Below are 17,003 nucleotides of genomic sequence, written 5' to 3'. Positions count from 1 at the left end.
CCTTCATGGACTCGTTCTTCTTCCTTGCGGGATTTCAGGCAAGATGACCATACCCTCGAAATCACTTCTATCTTTGCTTGCTAGATGCTCGCTCTTTTGCTATGCCTATGCTGCGATACCTACCACTTGCTTATCGTGCCTCCCATTTTGTTGAACCAAGCCTCTAACCCACCTTGTCCTAGCAAACCGTTGTTATTTTGTTGGGATATCACGATATATAGCTTTGCTCAGCCCCTCTTATAGCATTGTTAGTTGCAGGTGAAGATTGGAGCTTGTTCCATGTTGGAACATGGTTATTTTGTTGGGATATCACGATATATCTTATTTAATTAATGCATCTATATACTTGGTAAAGGGTGGAAGGCTCGGCCTTATGCCTGGTGTTTTGTTCCACTCTTCCCGCCCTAGTTTCCTTCATATCGGTGTTATGTTCCCGGATTTTGTGTTCCTTACGCGGTTGGGTTATAATGGGAACCCCTTGACAGTTCGCCTTGAATAAAACTCCTCCAGCAAGGCCCAACATTGGTTTTACCATTTGCCACCTAGCCTTTTTCTTTCCCCTTGGGTCGGCCAGCCCAAGGGTCATCTTTATTAAACCCCCGGGCCAGTGCTCCTCTGAGTGTTGGTCCAACCCAGAGCACCGTGCGGGGTCGTCCCTTGGCAACTTGGGTTACGTTGGCTCCCGTACGCTTAGCTTCTTCGGTGTGCCTTGAGAACGAGATATGTGCAGCTCCTATCGGTATTTGTCGGCAGAGTGGGTGGTCTTGCTGGACTTGTTTTACCATTGTCGAGGATGTCTTGTAACCGGGATTCCGAGTCTGATCAGGTCTTCCCGCTAGAAGGAATATCCTTCGTTGACCGTGAGAGCTTGTGATGGGCTAAGTTGGGACACCCCTGCAGGGATTTGAACTTTCGAAAGCCGTGCCCGTGGTTATGGGCAGATGGGAATTTGTTAACGTTCGGTTGTAGAAAACCTGAAGTTGACCTTAATTAAAATACATCAACCGCGTGTGTAACCGTGATGGTCTCTTTCCGGCGGAGTCCGGGAAGTGAACACGGTGTTGGAGTTATGCTTGACGTAGGTTGTTCTAGGATCACTTCCTGATCATAGTTGTTCGATCGTGCTTTGCCTTCTCTTCTCTCTCTCATTTGCGTATGTTAGCCACCAAATATGCTAGTCGCTTTCTGCAGCTCCACCTCATACCTTTACCTTACCCATAAGCTTAAATAGTCTTGATCGCAAGGGTGTGAGATTGCTGAGTCCCTGTGACTCACAGATACTTCCAAAACCAGCTTGCAGGTGCCGATGAGTCCGTGCAGATGATGCAACCAAGCTCAGGAGGAGCTTGATGAAGATCTTGTCCTTTGTGTTGTTTCGTTCTAGTTGATCAGTAGTGGAGCCCAGTTGGGGTCGATCGGGGATATGTGTAGCATTTGGGGTAGTCTTCTTTTATTTTGGTTCCGTAGTTAGACCTGGATTGTATCTGGATGATGTAATGCTTTATTCATGTAATTGTGTGAAGTGGCGATTGTAAGCCAACTATGTATCTTTTTCCCTTATGTATTACATGGGTTGTGTGAAGATTACCTCACTTGCGACATTGCTTTCAATGTGGTTATGCCTCTAAGCCGTGCTTCGACATGTGGGAGATATAGCCGCATCGAGGGCGTTACAAGTTGGTAATCAGAGCCTTCCTCGACCTTAGGAGCCCCCTGCTTGATCAAATAGCTGGCGTTGTTGAGTCTAGAAAAATGTTTTGAGTCATTTAGGAATTATATATCGGAGAGTTAGGAATTCTTTTTACTCCCCAGTTCCTTCATCGCTCTGGTGAGGCATCCTGACGTAGAGTTTTGACTCTTCTTTTCTCAAATTTCACTAAAAAATTTAGGATCATGCGGGTATCTTGGAATCGTTCCGATCGATTTGTGACGAGAACATTGTTCTTGGTGCCTCCTGTCATTTAGGGGTTGTGGCAGTGTCCCGGGGAGTTGAGCTCCGAGGTGTTGTCGTCACAATTTTATCATTGCAGTTCTGGAATACCTGAGTTTAGTTTCGCCGACATCGAAAATCTCTTTTATGCAGTTGTTGGTGAGATAACCTCGACGCCACCCAGTACTGGGGCGGGAGTTCGGGAGTATTGCCATAACTTGTAGAACGGATGCTTTTCGAAGGTTGAGGTAGATGATTTCTGAAGGTTTCTTGGTTATGTGTTGAAGGATGGATACAGCTGGATGTAGGATTTGTTAGTTTTGGGTGAGATATTATGCCTCCCCTGTATCCCCAACACCTGATTGCATAACCGGGAAAATTTCGGGAGTTCCTAAGCAGGAATTCAAGTATCTCTTAGGATATCTTTCCGACAGATGTATGATATGGAATTGGGGTTCGACGTCTAGTGGTCCGCCTATCCACGGTTGGTTTTACAGTGGTCTCGTTGTGTCTTAAAGAGTCCTTGGCTATGCCGACTCGGGGACGCTTCGTATGTCATGTGCACTGCCTTGTACATGATGGTGCTGTACGATCGAGCCCGTGTAGGCCCCACCACGAAAACTTCGGACGAAATCTCTATCATATGTTTGTTCCGGCTTATTTTGCAAGCCAATTCTTTGTTTTTTTTTTGTTTTTGAGTTGTGGTATTCGAGTTGCTTCGAAGTCAAATGTTGATTCCATACCTGTTCCTAAGCGGTGTTCTCATACTCCGATGTGAATACCAATCCTTCTTGATTATCGAGATTGTCATGTAAATCCTTTTCAACCAGTGTGTTTCTCTTCAAGTGGTTCCAATTATTTTAACACCCGCAAGATCAACTCAAGTCTTCTCAATGTTGTTTGTTTCATCCGTCCCAAGTTGCCTTTGTTTTTCCCGCCCTCCCTCCCTTGTTTTCTCCGAGGACTCAAATTTTTTACTCAACTATCCTTTTATTGATGGGAAGTCTCTCCATTCCTTTTCCGTCAATGTTCTTATCCGGTGATTCTCGGGAAGATTCTAACGAAGCTTCAAGTTCGTCACTCTTCACTCGTTCTCTTCTCCGGTGGATTCAAATCAAGCTTTCGGTGTTTGATCATATTCTTTTCCTTATTTCAAATGTCTTCTCTTGCCGGTGCACTTCTCAATCATTAACTTTTCATTATTCATTTGTTCCGGAGTGCTAAAGATATCTCGAAGATTCGTGTTCCCACTCTGCATTCGTTCAAGATCTTTCGAGGTTGTTATCTCATTCAAGCCATTTAAATTCAACTGGTGCATTCTCTCTTTTAGATCGTTCTACGGAGTTTATTTTGAGTGGGCCCTAACCCACAGGTCTTTTCCCAGGATCTTACCTGACTCTTCTTATTTTCCCGGCGTTACTCTCAAATTCTTTTCGAAGTTTGACGTAAGAATGAGTTATCATCAGTCAGATGCCTTTCTCCAAGATCGGCTAAATTCTTTTCATCGTTGGATCAACCTTCCATTTTTCATCCCGGGGTATCTCAACAATTTGGTGGTGTTTCTCATCGTCATTCTCATATTTTGAAGACCGAAGAAGAGTTTCTCTTTAATCTTGCTCCATTCTCTTCAAGATTCATGGTTCTAGCTTGATGCCATCCTCTCATAATTGTTTTGATTGTGAGAATTCTTTTACCCACCCGGAGCTTTTCATGAGTTGTTCCCATTTTTTTCCTCCGAAGGCCATCTTTTCAAATATTATTCATTCTCAGCTTTCAGCTATGATTCTCCAAATCTTACCGGTGCATCATTCAAATATTCTCTAACCAATTCATGATCTCTTCGTTCTCATGTATCTAAATTCTCTCAAGCATCTTCGTTCATTTGCAAATTCTTCCCGGTGTTTCGTTATCTTTTATTCATTCTTTTTCAATCCTTATGGTGGTTCTTTTAAGATTTCTCTTTCTTCTTTATCATACCAATTCATTCGTTGTTTCGATTCCACCGGTGGTTCGTTGAAGACCTTCTCAAGTTGGCGTCATATCTATCCTAATCCTTTCTTCGAGAATAAGTTGTATGTGATCCGTTGGTTGTCATCAATCTAAATTGGTGAAGGTTAAGCATAATGTAATTCTTATTCTTGTTTTTCGAGTAAATTCAATTCTTGCTTTCTAGAGATTCATCGAGTAAATCCATCTATTCATTGCAAGTCTTCGCCGTGTTTTTTTTCAATTTCCCTTTCATTTCGATTGATCATTCTTTTGTTATCGGAGTTCTTCATGGAGGTTCTACATGATGGTTCATCTAAGATTTAATTCCTTTTCGAAGTGTTCATTGAGATTCTTTTCAGAGGAGCTCAATCATTCTTCATCTTGCAATACGGAGTGCAATTCTTTCTACCGTATCATTGGAGGTGGTATTATGTCACTCTTGACAATTTGAGTTCGTGTTTCATGATACAACGATTGTCAAGAATGAGATAGTTAAACCCACCAATTTCTTCGAGCATGAGCTCTTCTCAATCCATCAATTGCTTTGTTGGAGTTATCTTGGGTTATATTTCACCTAAAGCTTTCCCTAAGGATTGTTGCTATTTATGGTGCTTATAAATGACCCAAGTTCTTCATTTATCCTCCCGCTGATATAAGTTCTCGTCTCCTTTTGGTATCAATCCAATCTATCGTTTTCATTAGTGGCAGAGTTTCACCTTAAGTTTTGAGATGTTCTCCATAAGCCCACTACAAGCTTATCTTTTCGTTGTTGGTTTTCCAACAACTCCGTTCGAACTTTCTCCTAAAGATGCTTTTGCAAGCTCATTCTAGGTAGAAGATGTCGTTTTCTCCTCCATTCATTCCATTCCATTTCTCTCTTTTCTTCCGGAGGCTTTGTGTTGCTGTTCTCTTCAACCCTTATTCTTGTTCTTGTCAGGACCTTGTTCTTTTCGTGCTTATCCAATTAAACAGAGTGGTGTGCCCTTTTGCTCGAGTTCTTTCATATTATCAAGCCTTGCATATCCTTTCAACCGAAGTGCTACCTGAATCGGTTCTTTCTTATTCCTCTTTCTTAACGGAGTGCTTTCAACTTTGTTCTTCTCCGTTGCTTTCTTTATTTCATTTTGCTCAACCTTTTCAAGGTTCTTTGGTCTCACTCGTTTGTCAAAGGAGCAACTTAGTTTTACCTCTTCTCTTCCTTTTCCGTTTACCTCCGGTGCCATTCTAGATCTCGGGACGAGATCCTCTCGTAGTGGTGGAGTGTTGTAACGCCCCGAGACCGATGTGCCAGGTGTCTTCCAGTTATTCGCCGTCATTGCCATGTCATTTGCTTGCGTGTTGCATTTCATCATGTCATCATGTGCATCGCATCATCATGTTTTCAAAACCCGCATCCGTCCGGGTTCCCCCAGTTCCCTCCGTTGTTCATTCTAAGCCCAGCCACACTTGCACGCGCCCGCGGCATGTCCAAAATAGTATTTTATAAGTGGCCGGAAAATGTTCTCGGAAAGGGATGAGAGTTGACGTGTGGCCTTATTTTAATGTAGCTAGACCGCCTGTCAAGTTTCATCGCATTCGGAGTTTGTTTGATAGCCCAACCGTTAAACTATAGCGGCAATATACTCGGTCTAAATGTCGGACGTTTTCGGTCTCCGAAAACAGTCGCCGGTCCTTTCTCTCTTCTCTTTCCTCAGTCTGAGGCTTCTGCACAGTCTACCTCTCACTGCCAGGCCCTACCTAACCTCTCTCGTCAGTCCGCGGACCTCCTCCCGGGCGCGTCCGAAATCTGTCCCGAACCCGACCCGGACAGTCGTTACCGCTGTGTCCGAATCATCCCCTAACGTCTACAAAACGTCTCCGTTTTGTTTATTGGGCTCCCTAACTATTTTTTTCGTCCGTCCGATTACGATCGGAGGGACCGGATTAGCCCCTACCTAAAATCCTATTGCTATATATATAGTGGCAACCCTAGACAAATCCCTAAATTCTAGCCCACTTGTCCCATCCATTCTGTGCCCGCCGCCGCCACCATCTTCATGGGGATCTGTGCTGGCCAACCTCCAGCCGCCACCCACTCTCCCTTGAACCCTCCATCGAGCCAACCAGAGCATCACCCGATCCCCTTTGCGCCATCCACCCCATCGATCCGCTTGGCCCTCCCCGCAAGCAGCCTCGCAAGCGCCCCGACATCCCTCGCCGTGCCCCTCTCTCAAGCCCCGCCATCCCCGCCGACGACCAAGTCCAGTAGCGCTGCCTGTCGCTCGTGGCCGGTGGCCTCAACCACCAGGGCGCCGCCGCCGGACCAACAGGTCCCCTGCCTCATGCCCCTTTTTCCTTTTCCTGAATCTCCTGCTCCTCTAACCTCTGGCTTATCTCCCGTTTGATCAAGTTGCCGCCAGGGAATCCCGCGATGGATCTCCGGCCGCCGTGCCCGCCTGGATCGGCCCTGGATCCGTCGTCGGCGACCAAAGCTCCGTCCCGTTCCGGCCACCTCCCTTTGTTTCCCTGTTCCCGGCGCCGATGTGGAGCCGTGCCGCCTGTAGCCGCGCCAAGACGTCGCCGCTGCTCTGCTTTTTGGCGAACAGAGGGCATGCGCCGCCTCCTTAAGCTTCGCCCGTGCGCCACTTCATCGGAGAACACTGTCACGCGCCTGGACCCGCCCGCCTTTGCCGTTCCTCCTTCACTGCCTGGATCCAGCCCCTTCGTCCGTCCTCGCCGAAGTGTGCGCCAAGTCCCTCGATGCGCCGCCTCGTCAAGTGCCGCTGCTACTCTACTTCATTCGAACCAGGAAGAGGACGAACGCTCGCGTTGACCGCATCCAGCGCCAAGGCCGTCCTGTTTCCCCTCCAGAGCCGGCCTTCCTGGGCCTCTCCCCGATCTGGGCATGGCCCATGGTGAGGCCATCCCCAGCGCCTCATTTTTTCCCTTCCACTGTTGGGCTGCCCAGTTTCGGCCTGTGACTTTTTTTTCCTGCTGCGATTTTGTGTTTTTCCAATGTTTTACAGATTTGCTGAAAAGCCCTTGTGGATCATGCATATAATAACTCCCAATTGGTGCATCAGATTAAAATGATTTATATATGAAATTTGCTTAGAATTTCATCTAGTTTAATAATATGCAACTTTCATCCATGTTAAAAATGCTTAAACTGTTGTTTGCATTAATTTACTCCTATGCCATGCTAAAATGATTTAATTCATAACTAAATAACCGTAGCTCCAAATTAAATAAACTTTATAGGGTAATGGGGTAGAAAAATGCCTAGATTATCATGATGGCTTTACTTTGCATGTTTAACAACTCTAAAATTATGTTTAGGGCAGAACAGTACCAAATCTATAATATGCTCATGAGGAGTTTCCGGAATTGTTGTTCGTTGCTTCCGGCCTCATTTAAACTTTCCTAGATTAGATAGTTTCATCATGCTTCACCTCTTGCCATGCTAGCAACATTTAATATTGTTGGGTACATAAACGAGAGAGTACTAAATAAGTCATGTGGTGTTTTCTTCAATATGCAACTCCGTTGCATAATGAGCTCCACTTAATTTGTAGGATTGTTTGTGCACTTTGCCATGCCATGCTTCATTAAACCGGACATGCATCATACTTGATTGTGCATCATGCCATGTTCATGTCGTGGTTGTTTACTATGTTGTTTGCTTCTTTCCGGTGTTGCTTCTTCGGGTTGGTTTCGTTAACGTCGGGTTTGTGAGGACCCGTTCGACTACGCCCGTTTGTCTCCTTCATGGACTCGTTCTTATTCCTTGCGGGATTTAACGCAAGATGACCATACCCTCAAAATCACTTCTATATTTGCTTGCTAGATGCTCGCTCTTTTGCTATGCCTATGCTGCGATACCTACCACTTGCTTATCATGCCTCCCATTTTGTTGAACCAAGCCTCTAACCCACCTTGTCCTAGCAAACCGTTGTTTGGCTATGTTACCGCTTTGCTCAGCCCCTCTTATAGCGTTGTTAGTTGCAGGTGAAGATTGGAGCTTGTTCCATGTTGGAACATGGTTATTTTGTTGGGATATCATAATATATCTTATTTAATTGATGCATCTATATACTTGGTAAAGGGTGGAAGGCTCGGCCTTATGCCTGGTGTTTTGTTCCACTCTTGCCGCCCTAGTTTCCGTCATATCGGTGTTATGTTCCCGGATTTTGCGTTCCTTACGCGGTTGGGTTATAATGGGAACCCCTTGACAGTTCGCCTTGAATAAAACTCCTCCAGCAAGGCCCAACATTGGTTTTACCATTTGCCACCTAGCCTTTTTCTTTCCCTTGGGTCGGCCAGCCCAAGGGTCATCTTTATTAAACCCCCGGGCCGGTACTCCTCTGGGTGTTGGTCCAACCCAGAGCACCGTGCGGGGCCGTCCCTTGGCAACTTGGGTTACATTGGCTCCCGTCCACTTAGCTTATCCGGTGTGCCCTGAGAACGAGATATGTGAAGCTCCTATCGGGATTTGTCGGCACAGCGGGTCGTCTTGCTGGACTTGTTTTACCATTGTCGAGGATGTCTTGTAATTGGGATTCCGAGTCTGATCGGGTCTTCCCGCTAGAAGGAATATCCTTCATTGACCGTGAGAGCTTGTGATGGGCTAAGTTGGGACACCCCTGCAGGGATTTGAAATTTCGAAAGCCGTGCCCGCGGTTATGGGCAGATGGGAATTTGTTAACGTCCGGTTGTAGAAAACCTGAAGTTGACCTTAATTAAAATACATCAACCGCGTGTGTAACCGTGATGGTCTCTTTCCGGCGGAGTCCGGGAAGTGAACACAGTGTTGGAGTTATGCTTGACGTAGGTTGTTCTAGGATCACTTCCTGGTCATAGTTGTTCGACCGTGCTTTGCCTTCCCTTCTCGCTCTCATTTGCGTATGTTAGCCACCAAATATGCTAGTCGCTTGCTGCAGCTCCACCTCATACCTTTACCTTACCCATAAGCTTAAATAGTCTTGATCGCGAGGGTGTGAGATTGCTGAGTCCCCGTGACTCACAGATACCTCCAAAACCAGCTTGCAGGTGCCGATGAGTCCGTGCAGATGACGCAACCAAGCTCAGGAGGAGCTCGATGAAGATCTTGTCCTTTATGTTGTTTCGTTCTAGTTGATCAGTAGTGGAGCCCAGTTGGGGTCGATCGGGGATCTGTGTAGCATTTGGGGTAGTCTTCTTTTATTTTGGTTCCGTAGTCGGACCTTGATTTTATCTGGATGATGTAATGCTTTATTCATGTAATTGTGTGAAGTGGCGATTGTAAGCCAACTATGTATCTTTTTCCCTTATGTATTACATGGGTTGTGTGAAGATTACCTCACTTGCAACATTGCTTTCAATGCGGTTATGCCTCTAAGTCGTGTTTCGACACGTGGGAGATATAGCCGCATCGAGGGCGTTACATTATGGCCTCGAGGAAGCTGCGTCACTACTTCCAGGCACACGAGATCACTGTCGTCACTCGCCTCCCTCTGCAACGGATATTGCACAATCTAGATGCAACAGGAAGAATTGTGGAATGGGCACTGGAGCTGTCCAACTTTGGCCTCACGTTTGAAAGTACTTCGACGATTCAGAGCTGAGTCCTGGCGGAGTTCATTGCAGAGTGGACCGCAATGCCTGACGAAGAAGCCCAAGAGACTGCTCTCCCCGGCAAGGAGGCAAATTGCAGTTGGATCATGTACTTTGATGGAGCTTTCTCCTTACACGGCGCTGGGGCTGGCGTACTGCTTGTCGCGCCCACCGGAGAGCACCTCAAGTACGCGATCCAGATGCACTTCCCCAGGGAGGTGTCAACAAACAATACGGCAGAGTATGAAGGGCTGCTTGCCGGTCTTAGGATCATGGCGGACCTCGGAATCAAGAAGCTCATCGTCAGGGGCGACTCGCAGCTCGTCGTCAAGCAAGTCAACAAGGACTACCAGAGCCCGTTGATGAAGGCCTACGTCGATGAAGTGAGAAAGCTGGAAGAGCGTTTCGACGGTATACAAGCTGAATACGTTCCCCGAGCGGAGAACGATATCGCCGATTACCTGTCAAAACGCGCTGCCCTCAAGCTACCTGTGGAACCAGGTACCTTTGTGCTCCGGCTAACTCAACCATCTGTTGATCCATCAACAGAGCAGAACAAGAGGAGGAAATCAGGACCCGGCAAGTACTTTCCCGCCGAGCTCCCAGGAGCCGCCGGCAAGGCTGTTGCCGGGGACACTGAACCCGCCACGGGACGGCTAGCTCCGGCGGAGCGTCAAGCTCTTGCCGTCAAGACAGCCGCTCCCATAGCGGAGGAAATGCCTTTAGTTCTCGCCGTCGAGCCCCAGGCTCCAGCGTGGGCACAGCATACCGTCCGATTCCTCCAAACAGGGGAACTTCCTGAAGAGCAGGAAGAAGCGGAAAAAGTAGCCCGTCGCTCTACCATGTACCAGTTCATCGATGACGTCCTGTACAGAAAGAGGCCGAACGGTGTGAAATTGAAGTGTATCCCTCGGGAGGAAGGACTGTAGCTGTTGGCGGAGATACACGGAGGCATATGTGGATCCCACATCGGGTCAAGGGCCCTTGCCGGCAAGGCATTTCGGCAAGGCTTCTTCTGGCCCACCGCCCTCCAGGATGCGACGACACTAGTCACCAGGTGTGAAGCGTGTCAGTTCCATTCAAAGAAGCGTCATCAGCCAGCTCAAGCCCTTCAAACCATTCCTCGCTCCTGGCCCTTCTCGGTCTGGGGGCTCGACATACTGGGCCCTTTCCCCTGCGCTGTCGGGGGCTTTGAGTACTTGTACGTTGCAATCGACAAGTTCACAAAGTGGCCGGAGGTGGAGGCAGTGAGGAAGGTCACAGCTCAGTCAGCCGTCAAGTTCTTCAAGGGACTAGTGTGCCGTTTTGGTGTACCCAACAGGGTCATCATCGACAACGGCACACAGTTCACAAGCCGCACCTTCATGCAATATATCCAAGACCTCGGCAACAAAGTATGTTTCGCTTCCGTTGCTCACCCACGAAGCAATGGTCAAGCTGAGAGGGCAAATGCTGAAGTACTGCGAGGCTTAAGGACCAAGACCTTTGACAGGCTGCACAAGAGTGGAAGGCGCTGGATTGATGAGTTGCCGACGGTTCTTTGGTCGATCAGGACGACGCCAAATCGAGCCACCGGCCAGACACCCTTTGCCCTAGAATACGGGGCAGAAGCAGTTCTCCCCATTGAACTCTATACGGGTCACCTTGAGTGCTCGCTTATGATGAGCTTGAGCAAGAGCAACTGCGGTAAGATGACGCAATGCTCCTTGAGGAAGATCGTCTTCGGGCGGCTGTGAGAGCAGCATGCTACCAGCAAGCCTTGCGCTGCTACCATAGCCGCAAGGTTCATGGCCGAAGCCTTGAGGAAGGCGACCTTGTCCTTCGGCGCGTTCAATCGGCCAAGAATTCCAACAAGTTGACGCCAAGGGAAGGCCCTTATCGGGTAATACGAGTCACCAGGCCCGGTGCAGTCCGCCTAGAGACCAAAGATGCCGTTCCGGTGAGTAACTCCTGGAACATTGAGCATCTTCGCAAGTCTTACCCGTGAGGCGCGGCTTGCCGGTCCCCCCGGCAAGCCACATTTTGTACAAGCATTGTCGATGATCCATGTAACCCTTTGTACAAAGCCAGGCACAGACCCTTAGCATAAATAAATGAAGCGCTGGCGCCCTAAGTTATAGCATGCATGCTAGGTCGAGTCTCGTTCTTGGTTAGGGTTGATAGTGCTTAGCGGCGACTAACCCATAGCTTAGAGGTCGAGTGTGCATCTCTTTGTCTTTCTTTTGTCTTCTTTGGTTCACAGGACACACGGATATCCATGCTGAACCACTTGGGGAGGAAAAGAAGATGAACAGACCAGCATCTAGCCCCCGGCAAGCCAGCATTGCCGGGAGCTGCAAGAGCAAAGATTCACCCACGGCGAACCAGGGTTGCCGGGGGCTACATCTTCAGATAAATTCTTCATCCCTTATCATGCATTCCATTATGGACTGAGGTATGTGAAACCTCGTTTTCCCCTAAGCTACCGTGCTCCCATAACTCTAGGCCCTAGGGCTCGTTCCTGGGGCCAAGTTTGGTCGTAGTCGCGGCAGCGAAAGGATGAAACAAGGAGCCAGAACCCGCCTCATCCCTGCCTCTGCCAAAGGCATGAGGAAGGTCGAGCGAAGTGGGGAGACGGCAAGGCCTGTTGCCGGGCAAGGAAATGTTTATCTTGAAGATATCAAGGATTTACTCCTTGTTGTGGGTTCCACCCGCAAACAAATGACCCGGCAAGCATCGCTTTTTCATTAAAAACATTCCACTCAGGTACAGTCCATAGGGAATGAAAAACATGAATGATGGGATTACAAGTTTTAAATTCAACAAAGGCCCGAAGGCTTACAAACTAAAAAGAGATAAGGTGCCTGTAATCCCTTTCTTGTCCCTCTCCTCAGGAGGCAGGTCAAGGAGGCGAAAGAGACAAAAGGAGCGCCTAGGCGAGCTACGGGTGGCAGAAGACACCAAGAGAACATATTGGTGGCCGTCCAAAGGCTAGATGGTGATGGCGGCGCTGGAAGCAGAGCTCGGAGACGAGGCGGCAGGACGTCAGCACGCGTCGAGGGCGTCGGTGCCCGCGTACTCCGACTTGACGGCCTTGCCGCCCGCCCTCTTCCTCTTCCGCAGCCTCCCAACGCCAGCCGCCCAAGGAGACGACCCTAAGAAGTTCAGGGAGCCGGCGACGCGGATGATGGGGTCGCCGGTGCCGCCCAGAGCGGCACCCGACACCTAATCGGACCCGTCATCCTGGCGCCTACTACCCTCATCATCGCTGCCGCTGTCCTCTTGGTCACTCCCACCCGAGGAGGAGTCTTCACTATTAGAAGAGCTCTCCACGCAGCACCTTGCACGGGTCCCAAAGCACCCGAAGACCTTGACAGAGAGAAGGCCACCCTCCATCAGCTTAAAAAGGAGAGTGAGCCCCTCCATCAAGCGGTGGATATGGGCAAACGTATTCCATCCCCGACGGAGATACATCACGTGAGGGGCGGGGAAGTCGACGCGGGCCCGCGTGCCACTGATCCCGCAGCCCCTCATGTGCAGCCACAATGACTCCGGCGGATCCAGCTCCATCTCCCGCGCGAATGGAGTCGGAAGACGAAGGCGACGGCGAGACGGCCGGCGCAGCCTGACGAAGAACTCACAAGGGTCATCCCCAACGTGGCCCTCCATGGGGGGAGGAACTGCTGGCGGAGGCGAGGCCGGCGCGCCGCCCCGTCCTCCTCTTCCCCGAGCACCTCGGCCTCGCCCCCTCCCCCTTCCCCTCGCGGCTGGCTCTACCACCGCGGGTGCGGGAGAAGGAGGGACGCGTTGTCAAATCCAAATACATCTTGGTATTTCCTAGGTGAATCGAATATGGTGGATCATGGGCCTCTTGCAAAATCAACTTCCTGATCTCCGAATCATTAGGCACATAAACACGGTCTTCAAGCCATAAGGTATCGTGCTCATCCTCACGAAATCCTTTAGCTTTTCCTTTGCTCATTTTCTCCTTAATAGAAGCAATCTCCTTGTCAGTCCTTTGAGCTTCTCTGATCTTATCCATCAAAGTAGACTGAATCTCCAATGCTGCTACATAGCCTCTCGGGACTATCTCCAAACATAGCTCACGAAGATTTTCGGCTAACTCCCTTGGTAAATCTCCCATCATTAAGGTGTTTACATGACATTTACGGCTCAGCGCATCGGCTACTACGTTAGCCTTTCCGGGGTGATAATGCAACCTCATATCATAATCCTTGATGAGCTCCAACCATCTCCTTTGCCTGAGATTTAACTCCTTCTGCATGAAAATATACTTCAAACTCTTGTGATCCGTGTACACCTCACAATGGTTTCCAATGAGAAAATGTCTCCAAGTCTTCAACACATGCACTACGGCTGCTAACTCCAAATCATGCGTAGCATAATTCAACTCATGAGGCTTAAGCTGTCGTGAGGCATATGAAACCACTCTTCCTTCCTGTATAAGCACTGCTCCAAGTCCTCGACGTGAAGCGTCGCAATACACCTCATAATCTTTGTTCTAATCCAGCAAAATCAACACTGGTGATGTAACCAGACGTTTCTTCAACTCCTAGAAACTGGCCTCACATTCCTCAGTCCATTTGAACTTGGTATCCTTCTTCAACAACTCCGTCACAGGCTTCGCAATCTTCGAGAAATTTTTAATGAATCTCCCGTAGTATCCTACGAGTCCAAGAAAACTCCAGATCTCTCCAACTGTTGTTGGTGCTTCCCAATTTGTCACAGTGTCAACCTTGGTGGGATCTACTGCTATACCTTCTCCGGATATAACGTGTCCGAGGAATCCAACTTCCTTCAACCAAAATTCACATTTGCTAAACTTGGCATATAACAGATGTTCTCTAAGCTTCCCAAGTACCAAACGCAAATGCTCCTTATGCTCCTCTTCATTCTTCGAGTAAACTAGGATATCATCAATGAACACTACGACGAACTTATCCAAAAACTCCATAAATACTTAGTTCATCATGTTCATAAAATATGCAGGTGCATTAGTCAGACCAAATGACATAACGGTATACTCGTACAGCCCATACCTGGTGGTAAAAGCCGTCTTAGGTATATCCTGTTCTCGAATCTTCAACTGATGGTATCCTGATCGTAGATCGATCTTGGAAAATACCTTAGCTCCTTGCAATCGATCAAACAGATCATTGATCATCGGTAGTGGGTACTTGTTCTTGATGGTTACTTCATTCAATCCTCGATAATCAACAACCATCCTTAATGATCCGTCCTTCTTCTCCACTAGAAGTACTGGCGATCCCCAAGGCAAAGAACTTGGGCGGATATATCCTTTATCCAGTAACTCCTTAATCTGCTTCTTAATCTTTTCCAAATACTTTGCGGGCATCCTATATGGTCTCTTAGATATTGGCCCTGTGCCTGGCAAAAGCTCAATCAAAAACTCAATATCTCTATCCGGTGGCATGCCTGGCAACTCCTCTGGAAATACATCAGGGAAATCCTTCACTACTGGTACTTCCTCCTGCACAACTCCTGTTAACGAATTTACTTGAGTCCTTTTAGGCACATGTCAGGATACATACTTGATCCTTCTCCCTTCTGGGGTGGTAAGCAAAATTGACTTACTGGTGCAATCGATGTTCCCTCCATACATCGATAGCCAATCCATACCCAGAATTACATCCAAACCTTGTGATTCCAAAATGATTAAATCCGAGGGAAACACATGCCTACCTATACTCAATGGCACTTGAAAACATCCCTTACTAGCCATATACTCCGCTCCTGGTGAGCTTACTAACATGGGTGTTCTAAGAACCTTAGTGGGCAGGTTATACTTATCCGCAAATCCCCTGATTCTAATTTTGGACTAGTAACTGCATCAACGTGTTCTGCTGCTGGATCAACTGAGTGAGCTCCAGTGGAAAGGTTAATCCGGGGTCACATCTCGGAGGCATCTGAGGGTTTAGAAAAGATGAGATTTAAGAATAGAGAGGGGTCTAGAGAGAAAACACTACCCATATGCACATGAGGCAAAAGCAAACAATTCACTTCATTCAATCAAACAAGGGCATACAATCGATCTAACTATCACAAAAGTGTTCGGACTACTATATTTACATGGTGGACTACTACTACTGTTGGGATGGTCTACTAGAAATATTCTTCGGTTGTAGACTCCATGATATCTGCTCCTGCTTCATCAACATAGTCATCATCGCTATCATCTGGATCCGAGTCGGTGTCGTCGATGATGATGTAGTCTTCTGGGCGAATCTCCTTGGGTTCTTCGTCTTCTTCTACTGGTGTAGGGCCTCCCATAAATATTCCGATCTTCTTGATCAGATCGTCATTCTTCTCCCCTAATACTTTGATTTCCTCTTCATAATCTTCACGTGTAGCCTTGAGTTCTTCCTCCAGTTCCTTGATTCTTGTCCTTGCCTTGTTCAGATCTATCATGTCGGCGCACATCTGGTTCTCCTGACGTCGAATGTGCTGGTTTAACTCCTGGATAAAAGCTGCAATTGATCTATCCTTCCTCGTGCTGATCATCTCCCAGTTCTCATCTCAGCACCCACAAATCTGGTAGATAGTATCCTTGAGATCATTGTGGTAAACTTCTTCAATGCGTCCCAGGGCGATGTGAGCTGCCATGCTCTTTCCTAGACTCCAGGTTGGTGCATCAAAGGATAATTCTATGGGCTCAGTGACTGGCATGAACGTCCTTCCTGGAACTTGAACTTGAATCATCCAGCGCTCCTCTTCAGGTAAAGTGGTGTTGTAGGTTCTAGTGAAGCTTGGTACTCCTATGTTCAGATATCTAGTGACTTCCTTCAAGTGACGTCCAAAGGGTGTATCTTCATCCGGTTGCGTGAACTTGTTCCTTGCATCTGCCATCCTAAAAGAGTAGAAAAGATGAGGAGTCAGAATGAGAAGAGTGAGTAGTGATCTAGGGCTTTAGCTTAGTGGTCGTGTCCTACAGTCAGCGTGTGCTCAGATACCATCTTGTAGCGACCAGACCTCAAACGGTCCAATCTCTGTGCTCCGGTGTCATCCCTGGATCAGTAATGCTGACACCACACAGTACTTGAAGGATTTATAACAGAGTAGCAATCACACACTTATTACATCGAGTGTCTCAAAAGAGAACTTATTACAATAAATATGGCTTAAGGCCATCTAATAACGATAACGGCGGAAGGCTTGGAAGATAAGTGAGTCCATCAACTCCAACGGCATCACTGAGTATAGAACCACGACCTAAAGGCACCTTACTCATTGTCTGAAATGTCTGCAACATGAACGTTGCAGCCCGAAACGGGTCAACACATGGAATATGCTGGCAATGTAACACATAGAGAGCAATGAAGGAATAAGGCTATACTACATGCATATTTGGCTGGTGGAAAGCTCTATGGTTACAATTTTGCGTAAAGCCAATTTTCCCTACTGCAAAGGAATACATTTTATTTAACTATCATGGTGGTTGTTAAACATTGAGAGTGTAGACACCCTCTCAATCCCAATTAAACATCATCATTAA

This window comes from Triticum aestivum, chromosome 4A, assembly GCF_018294505.1.
Source record: "Triticum aestivum cultivar Chinese Spring chromosome 4A, IWGSC CS RefSeq v2.1, whole genome shotgun sequence".
Lineage (NCBI taxonomy): Eukaryota > Viridiplantae > Streptophyta > Magnoliopsida > Poales > Poaceae > Triticum > Triticum aestivum.
Note: the sequence above shows the minus strand (reverse complement) of the source record.